Below are 18,039 nucleotides of genomic sequence, written 5' to 3' on the forward strand. Positions count from 1 at the left end.
TATGAAGTGCCAAGATACTCCTGGAGCCATAAATAATACAAATATAAGATCGTTCTTTTCTCTTAAAGAGGACACAATCTCCTGGGGGGAAATAAAATGTGCTTTGCTTTCCTTCTTAATAATTACCTTTACTTGATTCTTTCATTGACTCAAATATGGGGGTTTTTGGGCTTTGACTCATCATGTGACCAGAAAGTTCCCTGAAATCAGGAATTGAATCTTCTCACTTTTTTTGGTATGTAGGTAGAGTTAAAATATGTTCCAGTTAGTACTGATTGTCCTGGTATAATTATTAGTGGTGTACCCTTTCACTATCAAAAGGGTCCCAGTTTGGAATAACACATGTTGGTGAGGCTGTGGAAAAACCGGAGCCCTTATAACTGCTGATGGGAACGTAAAAGGATGCGGCCACTTTGGAAAACGGTTTGGTAGTTCCTCAAAATGTTAAACATAGAGTTGCCCTACAGGGGCACCTGGGTGGCTGAGTCAGTGGAGCACCTGACTTTGGCTCAGATCGTGATCTTACGGCCCATGGGTTCAAGCCCTGCATCGGGCTCGCTGCTGTCAGCCTGTTAGTGCAGAGCCTGCTTCAGATCCTCTGTCCCCCTCTCTCTGCCCCTCCCCCGCTTGCACTCTCCCAAAAAATAAATATTAAAAAAAAAAAGAGTTACCATATAACTTAGCAATTCAATTCCTAAGTATATATGCATGAAAAATAAAAATATACCTCCACCCCAAAAATTGTATACAAATTTCAGAGCATGATTATGATTCATAATAGCCCCAAAGTGAAAGCAGTCCAAATGTCTATCGATGCAAGAACAAATATAATGAAGATGATGCGGTACGTCCATACAATGGAGTATCACTCAGTCATTCATACAAGAAATGAGGTGTTGATGCACCCTGCAGCCTGAATGAACCTTGAAGCATTATGGTAAGTGAAAGAAGCCAACCACAAAAAAGCACAGTTCATACCATTCCATTTATGTGAATTGTTCAGAATAGGCAAATCAATAGAGACAGAAAATAGATTAGTGGTTGTCTAAGGCTGGGGTGGGGGGGTGATGGTAATGGGGACTGACTGCTCATGGGAACTGAGTTTCTTTTGGGGGTGATGAAAATGTCCTAAAATTAGATTATGGTGATGACTGCACAACTCTGTAAATATACTAAAAAACTAAAAACTTGTGCACTTCATATAGGTGAATTCTATGGTCTGGAAATTATATTTCACTTAAACCTTTTAAAAAGCATTCCAGTTTGGATAATAAATTATGATCACCTCCTACCCAGGGAGGCCTTACCATCGTGATTGAGACCATAGGAACTTTTGAGTTAGAGAGACCTAGGCCTGAACCTATCACTTACTTGTTGTGTGACCTGGGGGAAATCATCTGATTTTTTCATCTGCAAAACAAGGTAGTCATGCCTACCTCAGAGGATTGTTGTAATGTGAGGTAATGCATGAAAAGTGCTGGGGATCCCCCAACTCCATATGCAAGTTGCTCAGCTTTTAGTAGGTATCTACACTTGCAAAAGTCTAACACTGGATGGATGGATGGATGGATGCATGGATGGATGGATGGATGGACGGATGGATGGGCAGATGGATGGACCAAAGGGTAGAGCAAGCCTGAAGCAACTCAAGATTCAGAGAGCACATTATGCTCAGCCCATAAAATAAGATGTTCTTTTAAAAAGGAACTGAAGGAGGGGCATCTGGGTGGCTCAGTCGGTTAAGGGTCTGACTTCAGCTCAGGTCATGATCTCACAGTCCGTGAGTTCGAGCCCCGCGTCGGGCTCTGTGCTGACAGCTCGGAGCCTGGAGCCTGCTTCAGATTCTGTGTCTCCCTCTTTCTCTGCCTCCCCCCTGCTCATGCTTGGTCTCTCTCTGTCTCAAAAATAAATAAAAACACTAAAAAAAATTAAAAAAAAAAAAAAAGGAACTGAAGGGGCAGTGGACCAAGTTCACCACAGCCACCCATTCTGCTTGGCCAGTCATCCCCCTCCTTAGTGTTCTGAGCCCCACAATGTGAAAAACCATAGGCTGAGCTTCCTGGAGAATAATGGGGGAGAAGTCAGGATCTCCACTTTCAAGAGAGTCCCCTCAACAGTGGGAGGCTGGACATGTGTGGAGGGACAAGACAGCACACACAAGGCCACGTAAACAAATTCAGGCTGACCAGAAGCACTCCTGGTCTCTGAGTGGCTCTGAGCAGACAACCCAGGCTAGGTTAACTGTGTGTTCCCCCGGGATGTGGCCTCCATCACCTTCAACCATCTTCTTTTTTTTTTTTTTTAATTTTTTTTAACGTTTATTTACTATTGAGAGACAGAGCATGAGCATGGGAGGGGCAGAGAGAGGAGGAGACACAGAATCTGAAGCAGGCTCCAGGCTCTGAGCTGTCAGCACAGAGCCCGATGCGGGGCTTAAACTCACAAACCACAAGATCATGACCTGAGCCTAAGTAGGCTTCTTAACCAACTGAGCCATCCAGGCGCCCCACCTTCAACCATCTTCTGATGTGATATGTCAAATGGTCCCAGAGATGCCTTAACCAAACACTCCTCCACAATCCCTTCCCTGGTTCCTCGTCCTCCATCAGGCTCAAGAACTGTCAACATCTTCCAGGGCTTAAGCCGAGGCCCTTGTTTTCTCTTCTCACACACACATCAGAGACTCCACTCTATTCCTTCAGCCTCAGTTCTTCATGCTTCTCCAGTTCTAACCTCCATCCCAAACTCCCAGCCTACACCCCCACTTAGATGTCACACAGATGCCTCCTCAAACTCAAAGTGCTCAAAGCCTGTCCCTCCTCCTTTGTATTCGGTGTCAGTTAACCTCGACCCCCTGAGTCACCCAAGCTAAAAACGCTGACTCTAGTCTTTCTTAGTGCCTCTTGCTCCAAGTTTGTCCAAGTTAACCTATAAGCAGACTCTGTCATCAGAGTGGCTCTGGAATCTGGCCCCTCCACTCAACGCTCAGGCACTCCCACCTAACATTTGGACTGGTGCAATCCTCTCTCTTCTCACTGGCCTCTCTCCCTCCACACACCCCCTCCAGCCCCTGCTCCCCACTACTGCCCAAGCCTTCTTTCAAAAACATCAGGAATGCACACATGCTTCCTTTGCTTCTTAAAACCTTAAAATCCCTAGGATTACCCAGATAAAATCCAGACCTATCTGAAATGGACATGCAAAGTCTGCCATTACCAAAAAACAAAAACAAAACAAACAAAAAAACATAAAAACCCCAAACAACAACAACAACAACAACAACAAACGGCTAGGGATGCCTGGTTGGCTCAGCCAGTTAAGCATCCAACCTCAGCTCAGGTTACGATCTCAGGGTTCATGACTTTGAGCCCCACATTGGGCTCTGTGCTGACACAGGGAGCTCTCTTTCCCTCTCTCTGCCCCTTCTCCATGCACTCTCTCTCTCTCTCTCTCAAAATAAAGAAATAAACTTAAAGAAAAAAAAAAGGCTGCCATGATCTACCCTAAAATTCTCCCTCCAGCTCTCTCTCCCCTCTCCCAACAAACACACCCTCCATGTACCTATACTCCAGATACACTAGACCATCCAGCACGGATGCTCTGGCTTAGCTCACACACTTCCTTCTGCCTAAATGCCCCATCCGTGCCTCTCTTGCGATGCTTCCTGCCCTTCAAGGCCAGCTCAAATACCACCGCCGCAGACACTTGCCTCAGATCCTCCTGTTGAAGTGTGAAGGAAGGAAGGGGGTGAAGTACAGCAACTGCCCACAGAGGCCACTCTGACTACTGACCAGGGAGGGGGAGTGTGCCTTGGCCGAGTCACCATATTTCAGGGTCTGATCCTCAGCATTGCAGGAGAAGTATGCTTTCTGAGGCCGCCTGAAGAGTCCAAGCAGTCTAATTGTTCCTAATGAAAGCCACAGAAACAGATACACACTTCAGAAACACAGCGCCACCAGGAGAACCTGAATACAGGGCCAGCTGATCCGCCCAGGCTCTCCTGGACACAGGGAACAAGCTCCGGCTAGAGGGTCGCATGGTGAACACAGAGAGCCGGCCTGCCCACAGCCAAGGCACCCACTGTGTCCCTCAAAAGACAGTGTAGAGTAATGGCTGAGTTAGTAGTTACAGAACCACTTATTCTGCGACTTTGATTAACCTACCTAGACTCTTGGTTCCTCATCTGTCAAATGGGGCTATGATCCCCTTTGTCCTGGCTATTCCCTCTGCCTGGACCACTCTTCCCCTGGATACTCAGGTAGCGCCCTCTCCTTCTTCCTCAGGTCTCGGCTCAATTTTCACCTTTTCAGAGAGGCTTTTCCTGACCTTCTTGCATCAAATAGAAACCCCTCCCCTCATCTCTAAGCAACCCCCATCCTGGGTGCCCTGGCATATCCCCAGTGCCTGGACCAAGGCTTAGGCAGAGGGAATGTTCTGTAGGTACAGCCAGGAAGGATGACTGAAGCACGCCTACCCCCATAGAGTTGTGAGAAGATGAAGTGTTTAGAACAGGGCTTGGCCAACATCAAAGATGCGAAAATGTTAAACCTTATTAGGAGAGCCTCCTACTGAGAGAGCCTGCCCCATACCAGGATGCCCAAAAGGAGTTGAGGGCTCAAGGGGCTCAGCCTTGTTGGAAAGACAGACGAAAGCCGCAGGAACTCAGTGGTGCTGCAACGAGGCATGAGAACCTGGCAAATTTGGGGTGTGGCTCAGCACTGCCAACAGGGAGGATGCAAGACAGGACAGTGCCAGGAAAGGGGGCTGGACAGGAAAGCAGGGCAGATCAGGAAGAGCCTGGGGCCACAGCAGAATTTGAGTGGTGCCTTAAAGGCAATGGACTGCCATTAAAGGGGCTAATCTGGATCAGAACCTAGGTACATAAGCAGTTGGACTTTGGCGGGGAGTAAGTAGAGAAAGGTAGTCAAGAGGTTTTTGCAACAACCTTGGGGCGTCTGGCTGGCTCAGTTGGGAGAGCATGCAACTCTTGATTTCGGGGTGGTGAGTTCAAGACGCATGTTGGGTACAGAGATTACATATAAATAAATAAATAAATAAATAAATAAATAAATAAATAAGATTCTTGCAATAACCGAACGAGAAGTTCCAAGGGTGGCTTTTTACGAAAATAGAAGAAATGCAGGAAACAAACTGACTGGTCAGTGGCCGAGGGGATGACAGGGGAGGGACAGTCCAAGGATGACTAGGGATTCTGGCTTTGGCCACAATTGGGTGGAATCTGATTAGGAGTCCAAATGAAAGAACAGATTTAGGGGAAAAGGGTTCTCTGTTTCACATGTTGCTTTTGAAGTGCCCACAGAGAAGTCCCATACCAGCTGGACATAATAAATAGGCACCATTTATAGAGTCCTTCCCAAGGGCTTGGAATGCCTAGTGTCTATTTTCATTCTCACAACAATCATTTATAGTAGGCATTAACAACCCATTTCACAGATAAGGAAACTGAGACTGAAAAACAATGTAAAGAAATTTCTAAGGCCCACAGCCAGCAAGCAGCCCAGCTGGGATGTGACCTTCCGGTCATGTCTGATGACGTCCTCCCCTCTCCCCCAGCTTCACCTTGGTGCCTAGAGTCTGGACACCTGGAGTATGCACTTGTGATGTCCGCAGCACAGGCAGCCCCGTTGTGGACTGGATGCTGCCACCTGGGGAATGTCCGATGAATGGAATGCAGAAAACACATTTAAGGGGCAGGTGGAGAAAGAGGAACCAATCATGGAAGGAAACAACAGTCCGAGAGGGCAGGAGCAAGAACAGAAGGAAGCCCAGGGGAAGAGCTGAATGAAGCCAGATCACGATGCTGTCAGAGGTTGGCTGGGCCGGGGCCCCTCCCTCAAGCCCACGGAATGTCAGACCCACAGGGCCCAAGCACCCTCCCACCTCCATTGACACATTGTTTCTTTAGGTATGTTAATAGAGGCCACTGGTTAAAGTTGAGCCTTCCCTGGCTCTGGGACCCTTTGTGTCTGTTCAAATCAGCTTGCATATCTTTGCTCTGACCCATTATGTATCGATTTGATTTTATAGTTTACATCAGAGGGAACAATCTTAATTTCAATTTCTGGGAAGTTTCTTCCAGGCTGACCTCCTGCGGTGTGGAATGCAGCACATTACATCAGGCCTGCATTACACAATGGCGCTGTTAAAGTACTCAAACCTTAGTGTTCTTACCTATAAAATGGGGATAATATAAGCTACCTCGGAGGGATGGTTACAAAGGAGAGAGAAGTGTACCTACTCATTTACAGTAATGTGCTGTTCTATTATTAAGTTGATTCTGTTTACTGTTGGACTTCATTTCCTCATTATGTGGCAAGTTTCTTAAGAGTTCTGATGCCCCTATGAGGCCTTTAAGATACAAAACAGATGAACATAAGGAAGGGAAGCAAAAATAATATAAAAACAGGGAGGGGGACACAACATAAGAGGCTCTGAAATATGGAGAACAAATAGAGGGTTACAGGAGGGGTTGTGGGGGGGGGGATGGGCTAAACGGGTAAGGGGCATTAAGGAATCTACTCCTGAAATCATTGTTGCACTAGATGCTAACTTGGATGCAAATTCAAAAAATTAATTAAAACAAACAAACAAAAAAAAGAGTTCTGATGCCCCTGTTTCTACTCCCAGATGTGGATATCAGAATCTTTAAGTGTGGGGCCCAGGTTCTGTATGTTTGTCCAGGGCTGAGGGCTACAAGCTGGCCTCTAGCCAGGAATCACTCTCTCCTTCCCCTGTTGTCTAGAGATCTTCATACTGAATTTATCAGTCTATCGGTAAACTGCCCCTTAGCAGGCAGGTCTGTCTATCCCGTGATCGGAAATTCTCAGAGGGCCACCCTCCTCCTGGATGGAATGTGCTTCTTCCCCAGTCAACTCTATTGACTCAGGCTTCTTCGTCCATTAAAATAATCTCATTTTCAGAGAGCAACCCAGAGCTTTCTAATTTATTAATTTATTCACTCATTTGCAGTTGCCCCCTTAAACTCTCTACAGCATGAATAATTGGGAATTCAGGCAAAATCTGGGGTGGGGCTAGAAGAAATGGAAAGAGAAATTCAGAGGCACCTGGGTGGCTCAGTGGGTTGAGGTCCAACTCTTTTTTTTTTTTTTTTTAATTTTTTTTTTTCAACGTTTATTTATTTTTGGGACAGAGAGAGACAGAGCATGAACGGGCGAGGGGCAGAGAGAGAGGGGGACACAGAATCGGAAACAGGCTCCAGGCTCTGAGCCATCAGCCCAGAGCCCGACGCGGGGCTCGAACTCACGGACCGCGAGATCGTGACCTGGCTGAAGTCGGACGCTTAACCGACTGCGCCACCCAGGCGCCCCGAGGTCCAACTCTTGATTTCAGCTCAGGTCATGATCTCATGGTCAGTTGTGAGATCGAACCTCATATCAGGCTCCACCCTGTGAGCCTGCTTAAGAGTCTCCCTCACCCTCTCCCTCTGCCCCTCCCCGGCTCAGTCTCCCTGGCACATGCACTCACTCTCCCTATCGAAAGAAAGAAAGCAAGAAAGCAAGCAAGCAAGAAAGCAAGAAAGAAAGAAAGAGAAAGAAATAGAAGTTCAACACAAGCTCACCCAGGTCTCCTCTGGGTATTAATAACTGCTCCATAATGAATAATAACAACACGAACAGTTAGATAGTAATCACTGTGTCAGGCATTGTTCTAAGTGTTTTACGTACATTAATTATTTTAATCCTCAAACGTACTGTTGTGACCACTTCACAGAAGAGGAAAGTGAAGTGACTTACCCAAAGTCACACAGTGTAAAAGGTACAGGCAAGAACTTGAACTCCAACAATCTGGGTCCAGGATCAGGATTAATAATTTAACATAAGGTAAGGAGTCTTGGGCTGGGTGGGCCAGAATCAGAGACCACGGAAGAAGGCGGCCCCTGATGCCGTCCCAGGCCTACGGAGGAATCAGAAGGAGGAGGGACAAGTCCCAGAGAAACTAGACTGGGAGGGGGGTGGGGGGGATGGTCACAGCTGACCCCAGGCCAAAGGCTTCCTGGATTCCCTGGCAGAGTTATGAGGAACATGAAAGGGAAATTCCTCCAGGAAAAGAAAACATTTTTGAGGGTAGTTGGTTGTTGTTGTTTTTTTTGTTTGTTTGTTTTGGGTTTTTTTTTTTATTTTTTTTGTTTTTTTTTGTTTTTTTGCCTCATCTCTGATTTCAGACCCAGGGTTTCTTTGCTGAGTCATGGAGGACATTATGAAAGGCGTGGGGGCGGTACAGGACTGCCACCTCCCCACTCCCAGGGACAGGCTGGGGGCTTCTGCAGCCCAGCTAGCTCCCTGCCTCTGGAAGGTTGATGCCAGACAGCTCCCATTCTAGAAAAAGTTCACCAAGAAGCAGCAGTTTTTACTGCTTGTCGTCCTCAAATTCCCAGGAGTCTCCTCAATGAATAAGAACATTAATGAACGCTTGAATCATAACGAAGTAATAAGTAAGTGACTCAACAAACATTTACCGATCCTCTTAATGAAGGCTTTGGAATCAGACACCCTGGGGTTTGGTTCCTGGCTTCTGCCACTTATGACCGTAAACAAGTGACAGAGTCTCAGTTTCTTCAGCTATAAAATGGGGACTTCTGGGGCACCTGGCTGCATCAGTCGTTAGAGCATGAGACTCTTGATCTCAGGGTCGTGGGTTTGAGCCCCATGTTGGGCACAGACAATATATACATACATACACACATACATATATGCATCAAATGGGGATATTTATTTCAGCCTACAACCTTGAGGTGAGAGGCAAACGAGGTAAGAGAGAGCAAAGCTCTTGGCATGCAGTGGACAGTCCACACGTGGTATCTCGGGGTGCCAGGCACCGTAAAGGGCCAGAAAACAAAGAGGAATACAACTCAACCCTGTAGGAGTCTGCAGTCTGGCGGGAGGGGAACAGAGATGTAATGAATCCACACTGCCAGAAGCTAGAAGAGAAGCCAGTTCCTAAGGCCAAGGACACAGAGGCAAACGACAGCCACCAAGCCTGGGTGGGCACGCCCGGAAGTTCCAACTAAAGTCTCTGGTCCAGGGTTTCTCAATCACCCGCAGCTCTGGGAAAATGCAGATTCCCATTCAACAGTTGTAGGTGGGGCCCAAGATTAGGTATGTCTCTCTCTCTCTCTCTCTCTCTCTTTTTTTTTTTAGGTAATCACCAGGCCCATCGTGGTGGGGCTTGACCTTCTGATCCTGAGATACCTGAGATCCTGAGCCAGCCAGGAGCAACCCAGTCCACCGGCCCCATTATGCACTTTGAACCAGCTCCCACAGCAGGTGCCAGACCATGGGTCACACTTTGAGTCCACAGCAAGGCAGTTGTAGCTGTTGTCACTCACCTACTTTTCTACCATTCTTTGTGTCCATTTTAGGGCTACCTGCTCCAAGTGACTTGCAGAACCCTGTTAACTAGACAGCTAACGGAGTCCCCCCATCTCCTCCCCCCAGATCTCAGAATCAGGCTCAGATACACCCTGCTGACTCTAATGACCACTAAGGTTCATATCCTTGAAGGTGGTTATTTATTTGCTGCCTCGAGCCCTCCCCTTTCCAGGCCAAATCATCCAAATGCTTCCGATGTTTTCACATCCGGTATTTTGTAATGAATTCCCTTGAAAAGGTCACAGACTTGTGAGAAAGGACTTTATTTATGAGTCTTTCAGTAACGTAACCATCCTCATTCCATCCTAGGGGGTGGAAGACAGAAGGGTGTACTAGAAAAGATGAGCATTTTTTGCCGATTTAACACAAGATTCCGATAACAAAGATAACACTTAGCTGACAGAAAATAGGGTAAGAAGTGTCACCAATTCAAAGATTATTTTCTTTAATTTTTAAAAATTTTATGTATGTATGTATGTATGTATGTTTATTTTGAGAAAGAAAGAGTGAGCGTGTGTGCACAAGTGAACAGGGAAGGGGCAGAGAGAGAGGGGGAGACAGACAATCCCAAGCAAGTTCCGCACCGTCCGTGCAGGGCTCGGACTCACGAACCGTGAGATGACCACCCGAGCCAAAATCACGAGTCGGACACTTAACCAACCAAGCCACCCAGGAGCCCGTCAAAGATGATTTTAGATGAATCGCTGTACCAGAAAACACGAAATGCCCTAAAATCTTATGGCTCGTATATGGAAGAAACTTTGATGGAGGTTTTTCCAAAATTGACAATTATCCCAATATTTATAGGACATTACCAGTAATGATTTGTAAAGCTGAATGAAACTTTTCCAGACTATCAATAATTTTTTTTAAAAAAACTTCCAATCAACTATGCTAGAGAAACACTGGGTTATCTTTTTTATTTGCTCCACGGTAAAGATTACAAAATCATTGTCATAGGAGAATGCAACCAAAGAGGATACAAAAGGTGTCATAGAGGAGCATCAAGCAGTTCACATAAATATTATGTTATTTTCCTGGATTTTGTGATGTTTGGGCTTTAACATTGTTTCCTAGTATGTTGTGATTTCATCACAAAATCTAAATAAATACGCACTTTGGTATCTTTAGTATTGTGATTTTGTACTGTCCTTCTTAAAGAGGGCCTCTAAAATTGCAGAAGCTTTAGACCCAACAAAATCTGAATCTACCCTGGGTATCCTGGGAAGCATGTGGGCTCTGGGGTCAGACCTGGTCTTAAATCACAGATCTTGGGGCACTGGGGTGGCTCAGTCGGTTAAGTGCCCGACTCTCGATTTCAGCTCAGGTCACGATCTCACAGTTCATGGGATCAAGCCCCGTGTCAGGCTCCGTGCTGACAATGCAGCACCTGCTTGGGATCCTCTCTCTCTCCGACTGTCTCTGCCCCTCCCCCACCCCCTCTCTCTCTCAAAACAAATATAAATAAACCTAAAAAAAAAAAAAATCACAGCTCTGCCAGTTGCTGGCTGTGTGCTGTGTGGCCTTTGACAAGTTACTTAACTTCCCGGAACTGTCTTCTTCTCCTTTATCTAGAAATGGAATGGTAATATCTGTCTTGTAGGCTTCTCTGAGGGTTACATAAGATACTGCATGTAAAGTGCCTATTATGTGGCCATCACAATGACCTTGTGGTAAAGAGACAATAGAGACAGTGAGAGGTTCATTTGAGGTCACCCAGCTGAGGAGACGTACTTTAGAAAGAATCTGGATTTCAAGTTTATATTAACAATCTTCCTTTCTCTTATCTCCCACCCCTTTCAAGACAGGAAGTAAAAAGCATCCTGTATTATCACTGAGCTCACCCGCGTTCTTCACCAAAGAGAGGTCACAGAGCTTTTCGCCACCATGTAGAAATGTGCGATGAGCACCCCTCTGACAGAGCCTGTGGGAAATAATGAATCAGATGAAATTAAGAAATACTTGGCCTTTTGTTGAAATCACATATTTGGTTACCAGTTTTGTGTTCTCCTTTTTCTACCAACTCAAACAATCCCAAGATTCTTCTCTTTTTTTCCACAAACGTGTGCCAGTTTATTCACAAGCCTTGTTTCATTTCATGCTTGCAGTGGTCCCACGTAACAAGCAGCTGTGACTCCCATTTTGTGGATGAAGAAACTGAGGCTCCGGGAGATACAGCACCTTGCCCGGATGTGACTCCTGGTCTGTCTCATGCCAGAGCCCAGACTTTTAATCATTGGGCCACACTGCCTTCCTGCCACTTGCCCCCACTTGTATTTTTCTGTACAGTGGGATTAGGATTTGGGTGTATTCTGGAATAGGCACGTCCCTGGAATAGACAGGTCCCTGTCTCCATGGACCTTAGCATTGCCCAGCCCCACCAAACTACTCCTATTTCTCTATATCTGTCCTACTACCACGTGCTTTTGATCCCAATGCTCCCAACAGAGTAGAACAAAGAGCTGTTTGCCTCTCAAAGAACCACAGGGTGGACGTCATAAGACCTCGGTTCTAATCTGGTTGGTCCACCATCTTGCCCTTCGGCAAGTCTGCTGATCTCGCTGGACCTCATCTGACGCACTTTAAAAATATGGTAGGAAAGAGGCACTTTACTATCCCAACATCCTCTAAGTGAGTCCACCCGGTGAACACACATGCAGGTAATGAACATGTTCCTGCTGATTTTCTGAAGATTCCCCACCGAGAACTAGAGGGTCTTCTTTTTATAGTGCATCACGAAGGCTGCAAAGGAGACGTGGCCACAGAGTTTAGACAGCCCTGGCTCTGAATCCCAGCTCCACCAGTCCCTGGCTATATGGCCTTGGGCAAGCCCTTAACTTCCTGAAGTTTCCTTTTCCTCCTCCATAAGATGGTAGTTTCATAACGGTCCCCTTCCCAAAAGCTGTGAAGATACAAAAGATGAGGCCTGGAAAGGGCTCACTACCATGCTGGGGACTCAGCATATGGAGGCCATTATGGTCATCATTGTGTACCATGTGCTCAGGCCTCCTCTTCTGCTTTCGACCAGGGACATAAGAACCGAAGGGGGAACCTCAAAGACACACTGAGATGGAAGGGCCAAAGGAGCAAGGGACACGGGATGGACAGATGGTGTAACTCCAGATGGCTGCACATGGCTGATCTGGGGAAGAAAATGGCTCAGCCTCTGCCCAGCCCCACCCGTGTGTATCTGGGCAATGTCAATGAGACACTGGGCTGGAAAACGCTAGAGAATGCTAAAATATCCAAAGTGGGAATTACAGATATTTCTGCAATGCATCCCCAATTTTTCTATCTCAGTGGGCAATGCCAAATCCCTGGGCTACAGCACAGAGTCTGTTCTTTCCTTCTCTCCACCTGGCACCATTCCTAATCAGAATTTCATTCTCCATTCAAGCAGTCAACTCAAAGCCTCCAATTCTTCCAGCATCTGAGAGCTCAGCCCATCTGCTCTAAATCCTTGAAAAGAAACAAATAAACTGATAAACCAAACAACATTCCTACCATTTCTCTCTTAAAAAACAAAACTTGGCATTTATTTCTAATATTGAAAAAATGGAAACAATCTAACTGTCCAACAATAGAGAACTCATCAAATAAACTGTAACCTTGTAATAGGTTATACTCTAATACGGTAAGGTACTATGATAGAATATCGTACTACATGATATATAATACCATATTACACATTACCACTGAATACCAAGGGCGACCACAGCTGTAGAATGGAGTGGTGGTTACCAGTGTGAGCCCCGGAGGTGGACCGACCTGGGTCTGACCACCAGGTCCGTCACACACCAGCTGTGTAGCCTTGACAAGTCTTTCTCTGCCTTAGGTGTGCAACGGAAAAATGACAAGAATAATAAACAGAGTTCTGACCCCGCTGTCAGACTTCCTGCCTGGTTTAACTTCTGGCTCTGTCACTTCCTAATTGCTGTGCAGTCTTGGACAGGTTAATGAAGCCCTCTGTTCCTCAGTTTCCTCATCTGTAAATAGGGTCTACCACCCAGGGATTTTGGGGGGGTGAGGATTAAGTGAGATAGCAGGTGAAATCCTTAGAAGAGTACTCCGCACGGCGGGTATGATGTTTATCATCCCCCTGCTGCCACGCCACCTCTCTCGCCCGCCAAGTGATTCCTAAATATAAACGCACATCCAAACTGCCTAGAACATACCACCCTGAAAAAGAACACCTGAGCTCCTCCAGATGTGCCACATCAACCTGTATCCAGCCCACGTGGGCTCCTTGGCAGGGGTGTCTGTCAGAGGTAAGAACGGGTTAAGCAGGCACTGGCCCTCTTCCCTCTCACAGGAGCAGCTGGAGGGTGCTGGGGCTCGCTTTAGTCCGGTGGAAAAACAACAGCCTGAGCTCAGGGCATGGTGAGCCACGTGATGGTGCGTGCTGCCCTTGAGCTTTACTGGAAACCCACCGGCTGTCTGCAGAGGGCTTCTGATGGAGGGTCCCAAGTGCCCTGGTTACCGCTCCACAACAGCCCGACTTAGCCGGGGGGTCACAGAGAGGCAGCCACCTGTTGAACCACAGCACAGTTCATTTCCCATCTGAGTTCTTCCTCTGGGTAAACCCTGGCACTATTATCAATTTAACCCTCAAAAGGGGGGTGGGTGGGTGGCCAATCTGCCATTTCTCTTGAGCCTAACTGTCAATTTCCCACGGTTCTTGACTCCCAACAGAACTAGGACAGTTCACATGTCCCGTTCCACTTTGCAAAGGGTTAATATACACATGATCCCGTTAGAAGGTGATGGTCATCATCTAATATGAATAATGCTTGGACAGGTTAGGATGCCCTTTCCCCTCCACTAACTGACCTCATCTTCACAAGAACACTGGGAGCCGAACTGGGGGAGCTCCAAGATAGGGGAAGAAGGTAAGGCCAATGGAGGTACAGCATGTTGCCTGGCAATACAAGGGTGGCCTGACCTCGGCGAGAGCTGGGCCTACCTCCTCAGCGTCTGAGGCTCCAAACTAGGACCTGCCAGCACGTCTGCAGGGGCCTCCGCTTCTGGGGGGAAACTCAAGGTAGACAGTGCCCTGACACAGGGACACATGCCACACAGCCGAGTCTAAACCCACCTGGGAGACACAGTGGACACAGTGGACAGGACAGAGGCACCCGGGGCCTCTGGCCAGCGTGGTCTGTCCTTGCAGGCCCTTCCCCAAGGGCAACCAGAGGCAAAGCAGAGGCGGTGTGGTGGGTAAGGGAGCAAAACTTAACGGAGGGGGCCAAAAAGGTTCCTATGTCGGGGGCAAGGGCTGGGAAAGGTGACTTCTTCCACCAAAGGGAAAGTCACCAGGCCAGGTCAGGCCCCCTCTCTACTCAGTCGCCTCTTGCTTTTTTTTTTTTTTTTTAAGTACCCACAGCTCATGGGCCTTTCTTTGTAGATGTGTTAGTTTTTGGTCCAGGGACAATCAGGTCTCGTGGTTTGGACGCCATTGTCTTTAAGGTAGCTGTGCACACCCCTGCCGCACCCATTCTGCTTTGATCTCATGGTGAGCTTCTCAGAGTCTGACTTTTCTTTCCAGCTCTGGGTGCAGGTGAGGGGAGCGGGGACAGATGCATCTCCGTGGCTGCTGGATGGAATTATGACCCTCACTTTATGTATGAGGAAGCCGTGATTACAAAACCGTGCTTTGTAGACGAAGGGTGTCACGCCATACGCTCCCTGGGGTAGACACCCCGGGGGGGGGGGGGCGCTGATGTCAATAACACCTCCTGGCCCCGTGGCACGGAGCACAGAGCCTCCCCATCAGGAGCCTTCCGCACATGCCTGCATGTGGGAATCCAAGGATGGGTGAAGCTGGGGACACGGGGCAGCGGTTCCTTGCAGGGTCTGCCTGCCAAGAGGGGATATTGGAAGAACTGTATGACAGTTGTAGGTGGCAGAGCTGAGCAGAACCGCTCACATCTTTACCCAGTCCCCCACCTAAAAGCTCACATTTGCAGAATGACTCACTGGGATGAGGGGGTCCAAACTGTGGCCCTGAAGTAAGAGAATCTCAGGGTCAAAAGGGGATTCGAAGGCACCTACTTGCCTACCCAAATTATTCACTTTCCCCACAACCCTAGTTCCCAGAAATTTACATTTCAAAGACCAATAAAATTTCCCCCAAAATTTTGGAGACCAAAAAGTAAGACTATTGCCAAGTAAGGTTATTAGGGAAAAAACCTATAATCTATATATACCATATTTCATAAAACAAAGACTGCCTGAATACCAAACCCTTTGAGAGGACTCAGATTAAAGGATAATGCTTTCTTTTTAACCTAATCTTTAATAATAATAATAATAAAGTCTACACCCAACATGGGGCTTGCACCCTGAGATCAAGAGTCGCATGCTCTTCCAACTGAGCCAGCCAGGTGCCCCTAAAGGATAGTACTTTCAATGGAATGCATTTAGTTACACACACAAAAAAAACCCCAGAACATCCTCTGATGAAAACTAGTTTGGAATCACAGCCCTGTACCAGCCCCTCAATGATCTGTGCAGCACTTGTTAAAATTTCTTTAGTGGTGGGAGCTCACTATTTCTGAGATGGCCCAACTTATTTTCCAAAAACTCTCACTACTAAGATTTTTTAAAATATACAAATAGGGCCACCCCGGTGGCTCAGCTGGTTAAGCATCCGACTCCGGCTCAGGTCATGATCTCTCGGTTCATGAGCTCAAGCCCCACGTCTGGCTCTGTGCCGACAGCTCAGAGCCTGGAGCCTGCTTTGGATTCTGTGTCTCCCTCTCTCTGTGTCCCTCCCCTGCTTGTGCTCTGTCTCTCTCTTTCTCTCAAAAATAAACATTAAAAAAATATACATATATATAGATATATTCTTTGTTTTAAATGTTTATTTATTTTGAGAGAGAGAGAGAAAGAGAGAGAGAGGGAGAGAGAGAGGGAGAGAGAGAATTCCAAGCAGGCTCCACACTGTCAGCACAGAGCCCGACGCGGGGCTCCATCCCACGAACCATGAGATCATGACCTGAGCCAAAATCAAGAGTCAGACGCTTAACCGACTGAGCCACCCAGGTGCCCCAAGATACATTCTTATAAAAAATTAATCTGTTAGGGGTAATGTTTTAGTAACTTTGGTCCCTTCACTCCACTCCATACTCTGCAACCACCTGCAGCACCAATTCCACTGAGGCCAGGTGAGTAGTAAGAATAATAGCTAAAACCCCGAGTGCCCACTATGAGCCAAACACTGCTATGGGGTTAATATGTATTCATTCAATTACTTCCTAGACCAACCTCATGGGGTAGGTATAAGTATTATTCCTCCTTGCAGAGTTTTAGGAAGCACAAAGAATAATTTGCCCAAGTAATGGCCAAGTTCACACTGCAGCTCCAGCAGCCAGGTTCCAGAGCCCATCTATCTATCTTTCTTTCCTTTCTTTCCTTTCTTTCCTTTCTTTCCTTTCTTTCCTTTCTTTCTTTCTTTCTTTCTTTCTTTCTTTCTTTCTTTCTTTCTTGTTTATTTATTTTTGAGAGAGAGAGAGAGAGACAGGGTGTGAGTGGGGGAGGGCAGAGAGAGAGGGAGACACAGAATCCGAAACAGGCTCCAGGCTCTGAGCTGTCAGCACAGAGCCCGACGTGGGGCTCGAACCCACAAACCGTGAGATTGTAACCTGAGCCGCAGTTGGATGCCCAACTGACCGAGCCACCCAGGTGCCCCCAGAGCCCATCCTTCTTAACTATGGCACTTGTAGGAAGGCTTCCTGACAAATCCAATTTGAAGGCAAGAAATACATTCTTCACATCCCTCCTCCTCCCGTGGCCCCTGCCCCAGTTCAACTTCTCCTTCCATTTCCCCTGGATGGCCACAGTAAACCCAACCCGTATCCCGGCCTCCACTCTCTGCATCGAATGTATTCCCTCCAATCTCGCACACATTTAAGTTGCTGGTTTAAACTTATTCTCCACATAAAGGTAGTTACGCTCGATTAAAGAAAAGTTGGGAAATACGGACAAGCAGAAAGAAAAGCAAAAAGAATCCAATGTTATTCATAGCCTTACCAACCACCAAAACCCCTCTGTGAACATTTTGATAATATTCCTTCCAGTCTCTCTTTTGTAATACATGAAGCCTTTTTATCCATACGTGAGATTTTTTTTTTTTTCAAAAACTTGGCTATCACCACACTAAATCTATAATTTTAGTGAAACTTGTGGGCATTTTTCACATTATTAAACAGAAAGCCATTAATGTAAGGTTAAGCTCCGGTCATTTTAATTGTTGCTCGAAAATTTCCACAGCTCCGCCCATATCTATCAAAGAAATTTCAGATTCCTTAGTTTGGGATTCAAGGCCTTTCCAAAGCTCCTCCCATTCCTATGAAGTAGATTTCAAATTCCTTAGTCTGGCATTCAAGGCCCTCTATAACCTATTGCAGTGTTTTTGTTGTTTTTAAAGATTTTAAAGTAATCTCTACACCCAACGTGGAACTTGAACTCGCAACCTTGAGATCAAGAGTTGCACGCTCCACCGACTCAGCCAGCCAGGAGCCCCTACTGCAGTGTGTTTTACCTCCCATTTTCCCATACCCTGGCCCCCGCCCCAACACACATTCTTAGCATATGGGATCTCCACTGCTTGAACTCTCCCTACACCCAC

The 18,039-nt window shown here is 46.8% G+C and overlaps 1 protein-coding gene across 3 annotated transcripts in view; it reads right to left on the reverse strand.

Annotated features, from left to right (window-relative positions):
- The window catches only part of CCND3 (cyclin D3), a 98,068-nt gene that overhangs the window by 22,052 nt on the left and 57,977 nt on the right, over positions 1 to 18,039 (reverse strand). Inside the window, exon 2 of one of the 3 annotated variants that reach the window (XM_030315503.1) lies at positions 11,255 to 11,334. The exons of the other annotated variants lie outside the window; for them this stretch is intronic. The gene's annotated coding sequence lies outside the window, so the exon portion shown is untranslated. The remainder of the gene's footprint in view (positions 1 to 11,254; positions 11,335 to 18,039) is intronic. 3 annotated transcript variants of the gene reach the window in all.

The sequence above is a fragment of the Lynx canadensis genome, chromosome B2, assembly GCF_007474595.2.
Source record: "Lynx canadensis isolate LIC74 chromosome B2, mLynCan4.pri.v2, whole genome shotgun sequence".
In the NCBI taxonomy this organism is placed as follows: domain Eukaryota; kingdom Metazoa; phylum Chordata; class Mammalia; order Carnivora; family Felidae; genus Lynx; species Lynx canadensis.